General features: G+C 42.0%; 1 protein-coding gene across 1 annotated transcript in view; it reads right to left on the reverse strand.

Annotated features, from left to right (window-relative positions):
- Nucleotides 1-14,951, reverse strand: part of LOC105561741 (beta-1-syntrophin) — a 231,559-nt gene that overhangs the window by 63,104 nt on the left and 153,504 nt on the right. The window lies entirely within an intron of this gene.

Raw genomic sequence — 14,951 nt, forward strand, 5'->3', positions numbered from 1 at the left:
ATTCGTTAACTATTGCGAATTTTGTAAAATGGTACATGACTTTTCTTCTTAGTCTGACCCAATCTACCACCATTTTTCGTAGGGATAAGCCTGTGCCAGACACCCTGTATTGTTAGATACAGGGTGTTAATTCTGAAAACGCTAAAAAAGTTTGATTTAGCATTGAGCATTGAGAGTCAGGTGACATAAGATACCAGGTGCCAGGCGAATTTGTATTTCTACGCTCTGCGTTCGAATCGTGGGACTTTTACCGCGCTTGGTCCAAGTTCTAGCATCGCGGACACAGGCCTCAAGTAACCTCCCGGGGGGAAGCGAACGCCGCGTAACGCGCGCATTTCTTCATCTGTTTATTCGCAACGCACGAAATAAAGGCGTCTCCACTTGGCGAACGAGAGTTTTTAAACATCCTTTCGCTTTACCCCGCGCCGCTTATACGCAGCCTATCGTGAAATAGATTGAAGTCACCGAGGCGTGAGGTACGTACGCAAGCGTGTACACTCCTCCACCCATTTGCGTGGCATACGTGCACGCACAAAGCGAGGAATATGCGAATCGCATCACGGTGGGTCGGCGAGAAAATTGCGCTTGTTCGTTTCGTTCCCAGACTGTCTCACCCCTTTACCCTCCCACGTTTTCCCCTAACCACTAATCTTTTTCTACCTGCTCTCTCATCTTTCTTTCTACTTTCCGACACCCTCTCCCCGCTTTCTCTCTTTCTTTTGTCTACATGAACTCATCCTACTCACTTCATATAAATTTCGTTGTCCCTCGTCGGTAATGAAGACATAAATCTAAAATGTTTCGCGATGGCAGAAATGATAATTAAAACCGTTTGATAAAAGTTGGGGGAAATCAAAATATTCGCTCTGGAACCTAAATGTGCGCCTAGCAACGTGAAAACCACAAAACGAGAAATGCGCAGACCTAAATTAAATGTAGCCGGAGAATTCAATGATGTGTACGCGCGCGCGTGTGTGTGTGTCTCCTAGAAATTTGAAAGCTACAGATAATGTATCCACAGTTCCAACAAGAACGCAGCATGTTCGCCCTCGTTTAACAAATCACGCGACTGTACGAGCGCGACGACGAATCGTTAATCATTACGCGTGAATTTCACGTTTCCATTTGTCACCAGCAAACATCCGTTTTTCCTTTTTCAATCGAACCGCCTCTCCCTCTTCCCTTCGCCCGTCAGCTGGCGATTATTAACTCGTTATTCGTGCTGCAATGCCGCACGGTATATTCATACTATTGCTCGCACGTCGTGTACGAAGAATCGCCAAAATGTTACATCGTAGATTCCGATAAATCCTATTCTCGCCTCGCTGTACGGATGATTCCATTGTTTTCGCCAACGGAAAATGAATCAGTAGAGAAATACATTGTCATCTCGCTTTGTTTGCGAATATAATGTCGGAATTGCGAGGTTTTACTCTTTCAATAGATCGGGATCCGGAAGTAATGTTGAAAACTTCAGCAACACAAGACGAGATATAAATAAAAACCTATTGACTTCTCCCTAGTTTGTTTCGCAACTGCATTCACAGGCTCCTAAATTATTTTTGGCAAATCGCTTAATACTTCCAAATTGCCATCTCGCACTGCTAGGCGCGTATTTAAAGTGCAGATCAAACATTTTTATTTCTTTCAATTTTTATCAGACATTTAATTCTCATTTCGACGCTATAAAACCTTTTGGATTTATATCTCGAGACCCGATCGATATTAAATAACAATATCGGAGTATCGTAGAAAGCTGTAAAACCATGTGACAAGCGCGCGATTAAAGACCTTACGGCTAAGACTTATATTTCTGCGATATTGAACATTTCTTCACTTGTTAATATCTTCCGGATCGAACGTATTATTCAATGTTGTCGTTACATCATTGTTTTCTGCGAGAAAGTTAAATTTTCTAATGTAATATTTGAAGAATTAATGACTTTAATTACAGCATCCAGTCTTTTTTAATGCATTGCAAAAATAAGAATCTGCGGAGCAGTTAGCAGCGCAGTTACGCCGTTGATATAATACCTCCGTCTTTTAAAGTCGACTAAGGGGTCATCACTGTGAGATTATACAAGCTCCCTTAATGACGTAAAAACATCGTTGCCGGTTTCATTAAACGCAATTATTTACAGACGCATTCTGACCACAAGAATAAATATTCCGAGAAAAGGAACATGCGAAAAGTCCCGCAAATGCAATTTTTCTAGAGGTAAATCTATTGTAGAAAGATAATATAATTTTTTTTCATTTCTTATGGAAAACATTGTACACTGAAATGACGTGCAATAAAAATACTCGTTTAAAATAAAATAAATAATAAAATGGCATAAGCTCGAATCAAGTCGGATCAATATAGGCTGCGGTTGCAGATTTATTATTCTCGCAGACAAACGAAAAACAATATCTCATTTTGATATTGCTGCGGAAAGATTAATTAAGACAGCACTGGTGAGGTTACGGAGTTCCCCCGGTTGAAAAAGTATCCTCGTCATTTTTCTACACAACTCCAAACGAATTAACGCGTCAGATCCTTATTCGCTCGTTGTACTTTCTCAGCTTGAAGTACCGTAAAGACGATCCATCATTTCTCAGCTTTACAGGACGTGAGCACAGGTGTACAGGTACAGCGGAATTCTGTAGGAAGCAGGCCACACGTGTCCAGGAAGCGGAAGAGTTTCTTAAGGATCCTCAGGAATCCATCTCGGAAGACTTGAAGCACTCGTTTCGTTTCTGCCATGCTCAGTGTCGCACGGACTGCAGATGCATCCAGTGATATAACTGTGCAGTTATGTCTGACTCGATGGAAATGTCGATACTTTTATATGCAATATTGAATGCCCCAGTTGCAGTAAATATCGTAAAAAGCAGCAAGTTTCAATAAATATTAAAGAAAAAATTAATCACGTCAATATAACGTAACTGCATTCACGTTATTCTATTGATTTAATTAATGTTCTAAAAATTTAGACATTTCCCCTTCGAATCTCGCGATAACAGATTGCACTCGCGATATCAATGAGATAAATCTCATTCCTTTTTTCCCCCCGTGTCAGACCTCTATCTCAGCTACCGTCCGCTTATTTCCTCTTGTCGAGTGAACCCGAAGATGGAAATCGCTCTTTGCCAGAAGTTGGTCGCGCATCCCTAAACTGCGCAACAAACGCGTCAACTTTTATCCCTCGACGATTCATCGTTAGCAAGAAGTCGAACGTAGTTTCCTGTTGCTTTTCGAGTTCCGCGCACATCATTAATCTTCTTTCCCCTTTCGTGCTTCACATGTGCTAAAGGGACATGTGAATCGATCCGCATGTTCAATACACTGGCTCGCGCACAGTCGATTGACACAGTTAATTCACAATATAGGGAGAGGATAGCAGTAACAACATCCACCAATATCAAGTTGTGTGCGGCGCGATTATATATAACACGAGCCGACGTAACGTTGCTTAACATTTCGTTGAATTTGCGTGCGTCGTTCTAAAAATAAATTCCGTCTCGTTAAGAGTATTCGTTGTGACAACATTGCCTCCACTTGATTAATGCACGCGATTAATTAATACTTCACTAACTAATACGTTTACCACCTGTGTTAGCTAATTTAATTAGCCAACATAGATAGTATTTCGCTCGATAAATTTCAGATATTACGAGCAGCGCGCAAACGCCGCGTCTATTATTGACTTGACGATATATCGTATCGTAATTTTGCTCGCGTGACACGCATGCGAGAAAGAAAATCTCCGAGCGCATGCATAATTATTTCATCTATTAGCCCGCATGTTTGGATTATCATGTAAATAACAATTCAGCGAGTTAGAAGATGGCGGGCGGATGGCGAAGGAATTGCAGGGCTTTGCTAAAACAGGTTACTTGAGAGAATGGCGAAACGACTTTTTTATTGCTATGCAAATAAGGCCAGCTTCAATCTCACCGACACACTGCGAGCCCGATTTTTACATTTCGAAATCCCCAGAGAATATTTATATGTATATCTTCTAACGACGAACTTCGAACATCTCAAGGGTGCTAATTAAGTAAATTCGTAATAATGAAGGGATCAAATTAAAAAGGACCTTTTGAAATACGGCGAATTCCTCACCGATATCAAATCTACGAGAAGATAAGGAGTAAATTCGAATACAAAAGCGAGAAAATAACGAGCGAAGGCAGTAATCGAGAATCGAATTTAAAATTGTTATCGAACACAGTTTTTGTATATTTGTAATTAATAAAAGTATGCTTGTGCGCAATCGAATTTAATCTATGAATCAATAGATGGGCGAATGCAATGTCTTTTAATTCTCATAGCCCTCTTTTGCATAGCAACTAGTTATACTTGGCTTCTTTAAATTTGCAATTTTAAATTTTCGTTAAACTGTAATATACTTTCGAGTATTTCCTAAATCTATGTTAGACCGGTGGAAAAGTTCATCTGGACTTTTACGCAAACGCAAATTAAGAAACCGGGGATATCGATCGCATCGCTGCGTATCGCCTTTTCTTGTTCCACCCTCAGCTAGAGAAGAACGACAGTCGAATAAAACACGATTGGGCTTTTCGCACGCCGCCGGTGCAGCGCGAGCGAGTGCGAGCGGAACGGTCGACATTAATGGGGCGGACGCGAAATGGGAAAACTCGGTGCAGTGAAATTTTCGCGCGGGCTGTTTGCCACTGACTAGCATCCAACCCCGTCTTTCTTCACCCCCTCGTGCACCGTCATCGCTTGTCACTCTTCTTTTTCCTCGTTTGCTGTTTTCGTTTACTCCCTGATGCAACCCGGTCTCGTAATCCCTTCTATTGTTCGCGAGCGAAACCACATTGTAATATCTTTTTGGGAATATTAATTTCACCTTGTTCTAATACTGGGTAAAAAATAAAAAAAGGAAGCAACGTGGAATCGTGTGCCGTTGCACGTGTGTTGTAGAAATTACAACCTAGCTTTCTCACAATCAAATAATTGCTTCAATAAAATCACAAGTAAATGGAGAGATGCCTTTCCCGCCCGAAGCTTCGTGACCTAATAATTTCTTTCCGTGTAAAGTTCATGTACACTTGCCCACTCGACAAACCGTCAATTACTCGCCGGTTTGAAACACAATCTCGTCGGAACAGCAAAACTCACATGATTAAATCGATAATCGAGTTAACGATGATAATATTTTTCGCAATAAACTCTTTGCAAAGATTTAAAGACGCTTACAGCACCATTGTATCGATTTAATCGCGTGAATTTTATTCAAACGGGAATGTTTCATGAATGACATAAAATCGGCGCTAAATGGAAAAGTGTAAATAAAGTTTACACGGGAAATATATCTAGATATTCGGCTACTACGTCCAGCCCGACCGAAAAGATACTTCATTTTTGTATTGACACGTCAGTCAAGTGTCGCTTATTAAAAAAGAATTTAGATTTCTCTAGACAGTAAAATATCAATCTGTGTATAAATACATGTACAGTGATGGACAGAATATTGGCGACACTTGTTTCTTCATGACTTTAATAACATGCATTTAGATTGACGGTTACGTTTCATAATCTTCTTATCCGAGGAGTATTTACTCGATGGCCATTCCAAAACCATTTTGAGCGTTTTCGATCTATGTATTTCTCGAGTTTCTAAACTCATTGAAAAAATAATCGCAGTCATTCTGTCCATCACTGTACACGTATACGAATTTAATTAAGAAATGGCTGTAGTATCTAAAAATTATATTATATAAGTATACATAATCCAAGATTACGTACTGGTTTATTCCAGTATCTTCTTCTCCGAGGAGAATTTTACTCGACGGCCATTCCGAAACCGTTTTGAGCATTTCCGATCTATTTCTCGAGCTTCTAAGCTCATTTTGTAAAATCGCAGCCATTCTGCCCACTGTACACGTGTACGAATTTAATTAAGAAATAGCTGAAGTATGTAAACTCTAAAAATTATATTATATACTAGTATACATAATTCAAGACTATGCGCTGGTTTACTCCAATAATTAAAGGATCGAGAGGAAACAAAAACGCGCGTTTCTCGTGTGTCCCTGAGACACTTTCCACTATTTTTTTTTCCGGCACATTCCGACACGACACGGTCCTTCCGTAACGATGATTAAACTCAGCAGATACTGCGTGAAATGGCGTGTACAAGTGCGCCGGATACGAAATGTTGTAATAACCCCGACATTAACGACCGCGCGTGTACGCAAAAGAGATTGCTCGCGCGATCCTAAGTGGCTGATACAGGTGACTTTAATACGCGTAGAAAGTAATAAACGGGCGAGCAGAGAAAACGAAATGGCGACGGAAGTAGGAGAGGCATAAAAACGACCCCTCTCGTACCTCGTACAATAAATGGTCATTTTAATCCCGCGGACGAGTCCGTTATAAGTTCCTTTTTTATTTATCGGTTTGCGGCGTAAACCGCTTTGGCCACTGCCCGTCGTTACATGTTTTACTCTTGTAATTGCGCTGATACCTCAAATTTTTCAAATTTCTCTTTCGCATGTATCCACAAAGAGATTAAAAACAGGTCTCGCGCACAAGTATAAAAAATCCAATATGATTCAATCATCCCAGCAAACGCCGACAGTCGCGCAACATCAATATTATAATCTTCCACTTAACAATATAAATGTAATATTGTACAACGCCTGTCGTACGCAACACTGATTTGCCTAATGCTTTTTGAGAAATTCAAGAGAAAATTTATAACTTTTTCAATGTTTAGCTTACGATATCTCGATAACTGTTTGTCGGAGGGAAAAGTAGTACGGGACTTTTTACTTGATTTAGTCTCAGGAACATGCTGCTGCAATAGTGTTTCAATTATTGACAATTTTTGTGTATCGTAACACATAAAATTTACATGTATATTTTGTTTTATTTATTATTTTATTGTCTCCCTAATAAAAAAAGGCGTGTTAAGTCGATAGTCGAGAGTCTCGAAGTATTGTCGCTTTTCCGAGATGCTGATTGGCTGTCTCGCTTGTGCGATACGACTTGCTTCAGTCGTGTTATTTGCAGCTGTCAAACCATGCGAATTTTTAGAGAGAGAATAAATGGCGCGCGCTTGAGGTTCAACAACGTTACCTATTTTTAAACGTGCATATAAGAAAATTCTTTGCAATTAGATGACATTATTTGTAATCGGATGAAATCGTATGAAATCAAATGAAATCGAGCAATCGGTGGGACAACATTTTAGCTAGTGGTTACCCCCGCGTTGCGGTTTGGTTAGCTTTTTCTTTTTCCTCGTGTATTAGGCTTAAGGCCTGTTTTATCCAGTTCGTTCTGGTACTTTGAGCATTTGGTTTTACCTCATCTTCGGTAGGCTGCTAACCTTGCCAAAGGAAACCTACAATCTGAAGGGCTATACATAGCCCTAAAGGGATACGTGTGGCAGGATATTCTCGGTGGTTGCCACTTCCCTTCGGGAGATTCCGAAAAAACCAATGGTGTCCGTGGATTCGAACTCGGATCTTTTCGTTCATTTGTTTACTAAGCAACGCACATTCCTCCGCGCCACACTCGCCACCTGTTTAGTCAGCGTTTGCTGGAATATAATTGCAACTGGGTACGTCAAAACTTTGACCCAAGATGAAAGTGATTTATAGCGCGAGTCAACACGGCGTGAAATGTAAAACTTCAATGCACGTGAATTTCATTAAACTCGCGTATCGCGGGAAAAGAATAATTTGCGTGGATCGCGCTGCCGATGGCGCGTAAAAACGGGACAAGAACTGGGAACTAACGACGGAAAGGATGAATGCTGCGGCGAGCGTGCGAGACGAGCCGTAACACCTCGTATATAAGCATTTAGCCTTCATATGCGTAGAGAGTGAATTCAGTAACGAGCATTTTCAACAACGTTCGCCGGGGCTTAGAACATTATCCCTGCTGAGTCCACCCTTTCTCGCCCTAACTCTCTCTCAAAAGTCGAAAATCCTGCAGCGAATTGGTGCAGCCGGTAGTTCGCAGATTTTAACGTGAACGAACGGCCTGTACCGGCAAAACTATCGCGTTTATGTAAAATTAAATCGAATTAAAAAAAAATCAAAAACCGACCCGTACAGCCCTCATTGAACCGAGCACGAAATAACAAACGATTTCAACACCACTTGACGTAACCAGAGCGGTAATCAACGTAATATTGCGCGTAAATCAAACGCTAGTTTTTCAAAATGCACACGTGTCAATTGTAGTCCTCCTCCGACGGGAATCGAGCGCAAATATTACTCGGCGTACGCGACATCTATCGGTAAAATTCATCCAGCAAAATTGGCTTGCAGATGACGCTGAGCCGGGAACCATCCGCGGTCAATAACGGTCACCAAAGGAATCGCCCCCAATAATTTAGACTTGGTAATATAAGATCCCGCGGCTACGATAATTTATAATACAATAGTTTTTGCGAGAGCGGGGATGCGAATATTCGAGAGGGAATAAAAGTACGAAGGGTACAGTGAGCGCGACGCCAGGTTCTTAAAGAAGTGAGGCGGGCGAAGGCGAAGAAATGGGAGAAGATATTGCGAGGAGGACAGGGGGTGGACTTGTCGCGAGGACGGCCGCGTGCTGAGGCTTGTAATACGCCTAAAATATAGTTATCGCGTGCGAAAAGGTCGGGCCCGGGCTATAAACTACGTGACTATATATAATGGGCGCAGATTGAAATCTAGTCACACCCGGTGTCTATCCCACCCTATCTGTCGCGCACCCTTCGCGCCCACCCCCCTTTGACTCGATCCCCGCCGATGGTGTACAGGATGTACGCTGTGTATACACTTCATACGATATTACGACTCGATCAGATCGCCGATTGGCCTACTACGGGGATTCAATTGTCGGCCAGAAGCCGATATGAAGCATTCCCAAACGCGAGTTCCTCCGCCACCGAGCATCATTACACTTGATTCACGCTACGCGTGTCCGCTGTATTCCCTCGCACGTGATACGGTTGGACAAGGTTCTTTCAAACGAGACACTCTTCACCGAACCGAACGAGAATTTGTAAAAAAAAAAAGAGAGAGAGAGAGAGAGAGAGAGAGAGAGATCAATGGAGCCTGATTAATGGATTCCCGCGAAAAAGCAGGATAAATTAAAAATTCCTCATTCCAATAATAAAATGCAAAACTTTTTCAACACGTATACAATGGCCTAAATAAGGAAAAAATGACGCGTCCGCTGATCATTGCGCGCGCGGAATACCGATGCGAAGTTACGTATGGTTGCATAGAATTTTTAGAATCGAACTAAAACCACACTCGTTGTGACCGATTCAATATTTTCCATCGATCTCACAATTCGTTTTTGCGCTGATGGTCCGGTTTTGAAGTGCCGGGCTCTATACGTGATGCTGCGGCGTGCGATTTATTCGGTCGGGCGGATCTTCGTTTGTATGTACGAGCCGCCACCGGGCCATTTGTACGAAGTAACGTTGGTTCATGGCATCCGTGATTTGGGTCGGATCGGTCGGAAGGCGAATGGTAGAGTAGACTACGGCTGTCGAACGTGCCGCTGTTAACAGTTTCCGGAGAGTTAACAAGGTTTCGGATTCGCGATGCCGCACGGGACAATAGGGCGACATTACGACCGGCCGTCTCTGGATATCTAAACCTGTCCCTATTCGACACACACACACACACACACACACACACACACACACTCGCACTCACACACCGAGTTCCTATTATCCCTCAAGCGGGAGAGACAACTTTTCTCTTCTTTTTACAGTTTTCACCGTGTACTTCATCCTGATGTGGCTTTTCAGTGATGATTCCATACTGGGCGCTTTCCATTAAGTGATATAACGCGACACACACGTGTGCCGTTCTGTCTTTGTTGCTCGCTGAATGCCCAAGAAAGATAAGATGACGTTTGTATCGACTTGTGTCACTAAATGGAAAACGCCCATTGTTATAAAATGTATTGCTGACGTAAGGAATGTACGTATACATGTTATCTTGCAATGAATTTATTTATAATAATTTTTATATTACGATATAAAATGTAACACGATATGACTAATAATATAAAGTTGACGTTGTTTTGGAAATGACTAGGGCCAATCTAAAGGAATGTTCGAATAAAACAATCACTACATAACGCGACGTTGCCAAGTTAATGAATTTTAGTCCCCAAACTCGTCGGCTCCTCACGATAGAAAAAACAGCCTAAATTAAATTGCACATCTCCTCGTACAAATCGAAAACTTTTCAATAAAAAATAAAAATTAAATAATGTGCACAAAGAAGAAGCAGAGAAATGGATAACTACGTAAATATCCAAGAAGAATTATTTGTTCGAAAGAAGAATAGAATCGATAGTTGAAACCGTGAAAATAAAGAAGAAGCAAATCGAAATATACTTATGCCAAGTTTATATGCGTTTTGGAAAATGAGTCGTCTTTTACTTGGATTCTGTTGAATTTTTTAAAGATCGGGTCGGAAAATTTCCACAATCAAGAAGTTAAGAGAGAAATGCGTGAACCCTCTTAAAGATATTGACTTATCAGCTGAAGTTTAGCAACTAATGTCCTTCGGCCACGTTAAGGCACCTCCCGTGTTACCAAACCCCATCATCTTCCTTTCCGGCTCCTAATTATCGGTAGACCTACGTGATTCGACTGCCGGAGGGCCGACTTCATTTTCAACGCCTCGCGCTCCTTTCCGACACACGTTCGCTAAATACATGAAGCGCCGCAGAAATACGCCGGAAAAACTGTCGGTGCCGAGTCCTCGCGGCGAAATTCGATAAAAATGTACTTCGCGCCGTACAAACGTGCAATATTTCTGAAAGGATAGCGACTGCGGGAGAAAAAGCATTCTTCAGCGGAGAATAAGAATACTTTGATATATAAAGGCGATACGTGTTACGATACATGTTGCGATAGCTTCTCGATTCAATTTCGTATAAACATTGCACTTTTGATAAAGAGAAATTTCTACGAGGAACGAAAACAGCAGCCTTGCAAAACGACTCGCGACCGTCGGGTATATCGATCTCGATGGCCCGTTCGCAAAGAATGCAATTACACGCATTAACAAGGGACGTTGTACGGCAAACGGTCCCGTCTGTCAAATCTCCCTCGCCCCGCAATTATCGCCGGAATTATTCATGAAAAGAAGGCTCATTCGCGCCTCTAAGAACCACGGGATAGCAACGAGTCGTGGCGCGATAACCGCGCACTGTCGAACTTTATATTCATACGCTTCGTTACTCGAGCTCCTTTTATGGCTGGATCATTACTTCTAAATTTAACGAAACGAACGTATGCAAATACCGCTTGCCGCGTGCTCAGCCGCGTTGCTCGTGTATAGGCATGGAACTCGCGTAACAATGGGGCGTGTCTTACAGGGCGCCGCAAACTTCAACGATTATTAAGCGTGCCGCCAGACCTTTCAGGGCACGGCGCTTCAACTATTCGTTAACAGACCGTGCTAGTGCCGTGAGGTCTTTCCCAAATGTAAAATAGCACATTTTCCTATTTGCCAGTGTGCGCAATCATTGCATGAAAATTCATCGAGAGAGAGAGGGGGGGGGGTTAAAAAGTGATCTCCTCTTTATCTTAAATGCATTGACACGAGGTAATCCTTAAAATAACACTGCATCGCTATCGGGGGGAGCTGCAAGTTTGCCCTGTCCTTTTACAGAAACTGTTACATTGCTTTATATGTCATATTAGAGGACAACACTGATGGGAAGTTATTTCCCATAAAGCTGCAATTCTCTTTGACACATATTAAAGTTTATGTTGTCCGATAGCTCCATTTACGCTCTACCGTGCTCATACAGAGAACGGTTCCAATCAGGTCCCATGAAACATTTTCCGCAGCACTTGAGGCACGATAAGAAGCAAACGTCCTGATAAAAGCCAAACGGCCGGGTTGTCTTGTGTAATTAAATAACGTACCGTATTTATTGAATGCACACTTTTTCGTGCAAAAAAAAGCGCGATTATTTACAATACGTTGTTTATAATCAACACCGAGGCATCCAAGTTAGCGTATAAGGTGGCACGGATAAGCGTGAATTTTATTTAGAATCTCGCTCAGCGAATCTCACGGAAAAAGAGAGAGAGAGAGAGAGAGAGAGAGAGAGATTCACAGAAACTAGGATTACATCTTGCTCCATGCCGCATCACAAAAGAGGGATAAGTTTCCGGGCGGTCCATTTGTTCTCACCCTCATCCCTGCACTCTCGCTCGCAGAAGCGGATACGCCGTAGCGAATGCTGGAGGTCAGCACCTTAAAGACTCACCCTCATCGACAGCTTTTACACGACGGGCGGACGGGCGGGCGTGCGGGAGCAGGAAGGCAGGCGCCAGTGAGAAAAGGAGTAACTCGGTAATTGTGTTTTCCACACTGAAACACGAAGGCACGAACCAGCCATCCCATTGGCGTGCCGTAGCGTCCCATCGAGCGAGATAAAACGTTTATAGTCTCGTGCCTTGTCTCCCTTTATTTTCGCAGAATCTCGCCTCCTTCCTCCAAATTGCTTCCCTCCCCCCCGTACGCGTCTATCTCTTAAATATCCCACTCTCTGCATCTTCCAATTCCGGCTCGAATCTGTATGAGGCACATTCGAACTTTACATTGTAAAAGGTATAACCGTAAAAGGCGGGCACCGGCGCCCAAAATGTGCCATGTGACAAGCTTGTACTTGGTTCTAACAGTATTCGAACTACTATTATTATTGTTTATTGTTTATTCTTAACCCATGCCTCGCGATTTTGCATCATCTCCGCAAAATTTATCCTGAAAATTATGTGATCGTGCGACAGCAATTTGAACAACTTTATGAGAATTTTCTGAAAGTTTACCACACATTTTAATAAAATGTATACCAAGTATAATTACTAGTGAAACGCATGGTGAAATTTCAACAAACTCTCACGGGATTCTTCGAAATGCCGCGTTGTCCCACGACTACAATATTTTCAAGGTAAATTTTAAAAGAACATTCTCTCCGTGCAGTTTCACTTTCGTGTGTTGTAATTTATACCCGTATTAGTATTTTTTAATGCAATTGACAATCTGGTACAAACGATCGACACGTGAATAATTACAACGAGAATAAAGTGTAAACGAAAATAAAACTCCCCGAGCAGAAGCTCAACTATTATACATCTCACGATGAAATTTTTCAATTGCTGTAACGGCATCCACTTTATGTAGCTGTCGTAGCTTAAATGGACAAACGAAAGTTAAACAGACTCGAAGCTACCAAAGAGAAAATAACTTTTCAGGTTTATTTTGTATTATGCCTTCCACACTCAAAAAAGGATCTTGCAACTGCAGCAACAATTTTCTAGGTACAAAAATACAACTGAGATATATAAATGAATAGCCAAAACTGCGAAATCGCATACGTTGTGTGTTTAATCAATTTAAATAACAGAAGTAGAATTTTTATCTCAACTGTTAGCGTGTGTTAAGAAGAAAGTCTTTCTGTGGCGCCCATTCATTATAACGTTTGACTGCGGTGCATAAACAGTTATATTCCTTACAAAGCTGTCGTACCAAAATTCATATTTATCCAAGGTGAATAATTAATATTTAGTCATGAAACTCCACGAAACTTGCCAGAAGGTATTACCAGAATGTCGCTGCTATAAATTTTGTAGGCTGTAAACAATTTTCTAACAGACACACGAAATAGCGATAAATTTTTGTTGCGACACCTAGAAATCTACCTGCGTTCACAGGCCTGTACTGTGTCCGCGATGCTAGAACTTGGTCCGTGTGTAACTTCTATGGAATAGCTGCAGGTTGATTGGCTACACATTTCTCGGAACTAGAACTTGGACCAAGTTCTAGGCATCGTTGACACGGGCTCTAATTTTTGAGTGCAGACAGATTTCAGAGTCGCGCTCGTATCGATATCGTATGCGATTTAACACAGGACATATAATTTCCTTTGTAGCAAAATGGAAATGGCGGTTGATACGAAAGAAAATTAAATTAAAATTAGGAAAGATCGAGAAGTGGACGCGGAACGAGGGCACAATAGAAAAAGCGCGCCGCCCCGTTTATATCCGTTATCGGGCCGAATTGCGAATCAGCCATTTTGTATGTTAATTCGCGCCGTCGTGTCGTCCGTATCGATCGGAAATCAAGTACGACAAATGAGTAATGATCGCGAGGTGAACTAAGTATCAGGCTTGCAATTTTATTAATTCGTCCACCGCTTGAAATTCACGTGGAATTAGAGATTCGCCAGGCTGATAGGAGAGCGGATGATAGGCGTAGCTCGGATCGCGGCGACATTTGACATGTACGTCAACGCGGGAAGATCGAATTCACCGCCACATTCGGTATTCATAGAAAAATATTTCGCTGGCGCGAGCGCGTCCCGCGGAGAGGCAACACGAAGACCGATTTGCAAAAAAGCCTGTAAAGAGAGATAAGTCCGGTTCGCACAATAGCATATCCTTTTAAATTTTTCGGCAACTGCGAACAAAGTTCAAACCATTGAGGGGATGCTGGAGTGATTCTGCACTTTTGGCACCTTTCGCTCCTACTGCCAATTCGTGAAAACATTTGTGTAATATCTTGTGTACAGACCGATAATGTCCCACTATTCAGATTAAGTGAAAGAAGAGCATGGTATCATTGAAATGAAATTAAGGAGTCTTAATAAGAAGTCTAGTCACTCGAACGAAGTTATAGGTTACCTAACTATTTCTTACACAAATGTTTTCACGAATTGACAGTTCTAGGAGCAAAAGGTGTCAAAAGTGCGGAATGACTCCAGCATCCCCTCAAGGGTCTCCGATGGAAAACGAGTTGAAAAAGGGAGCGCGCAACGTATTTTGCTGTATACGCGTAATCCCCCGCAAAATTTTGATTTAAAGTTTCGAGCTACTGTAAACAGCCGTAAGATCCAAATGTTAGCTAACGTGTACCGCATAGAAACCGTTCGCGTCCGTTTGTTTATTTGTAAAAAGGTC

The sequence above is a fragment of the Vollenhovia emeryi genome, unplaced genomic scaffold, assembly GCF_000949405.1.
Source record: "Vollenhovia emeryi isolate VEMERY1.0 unplaced genomic scaffold, V.emery_V1.0 DF939202.1, whole genome shotgun sequence".
NCBI lineage: Eukaryota > Metazoa > Arthropoda > Insecta > Hymenoptera > Formicidae > Vollenhovia > Vollenhovia emeryi.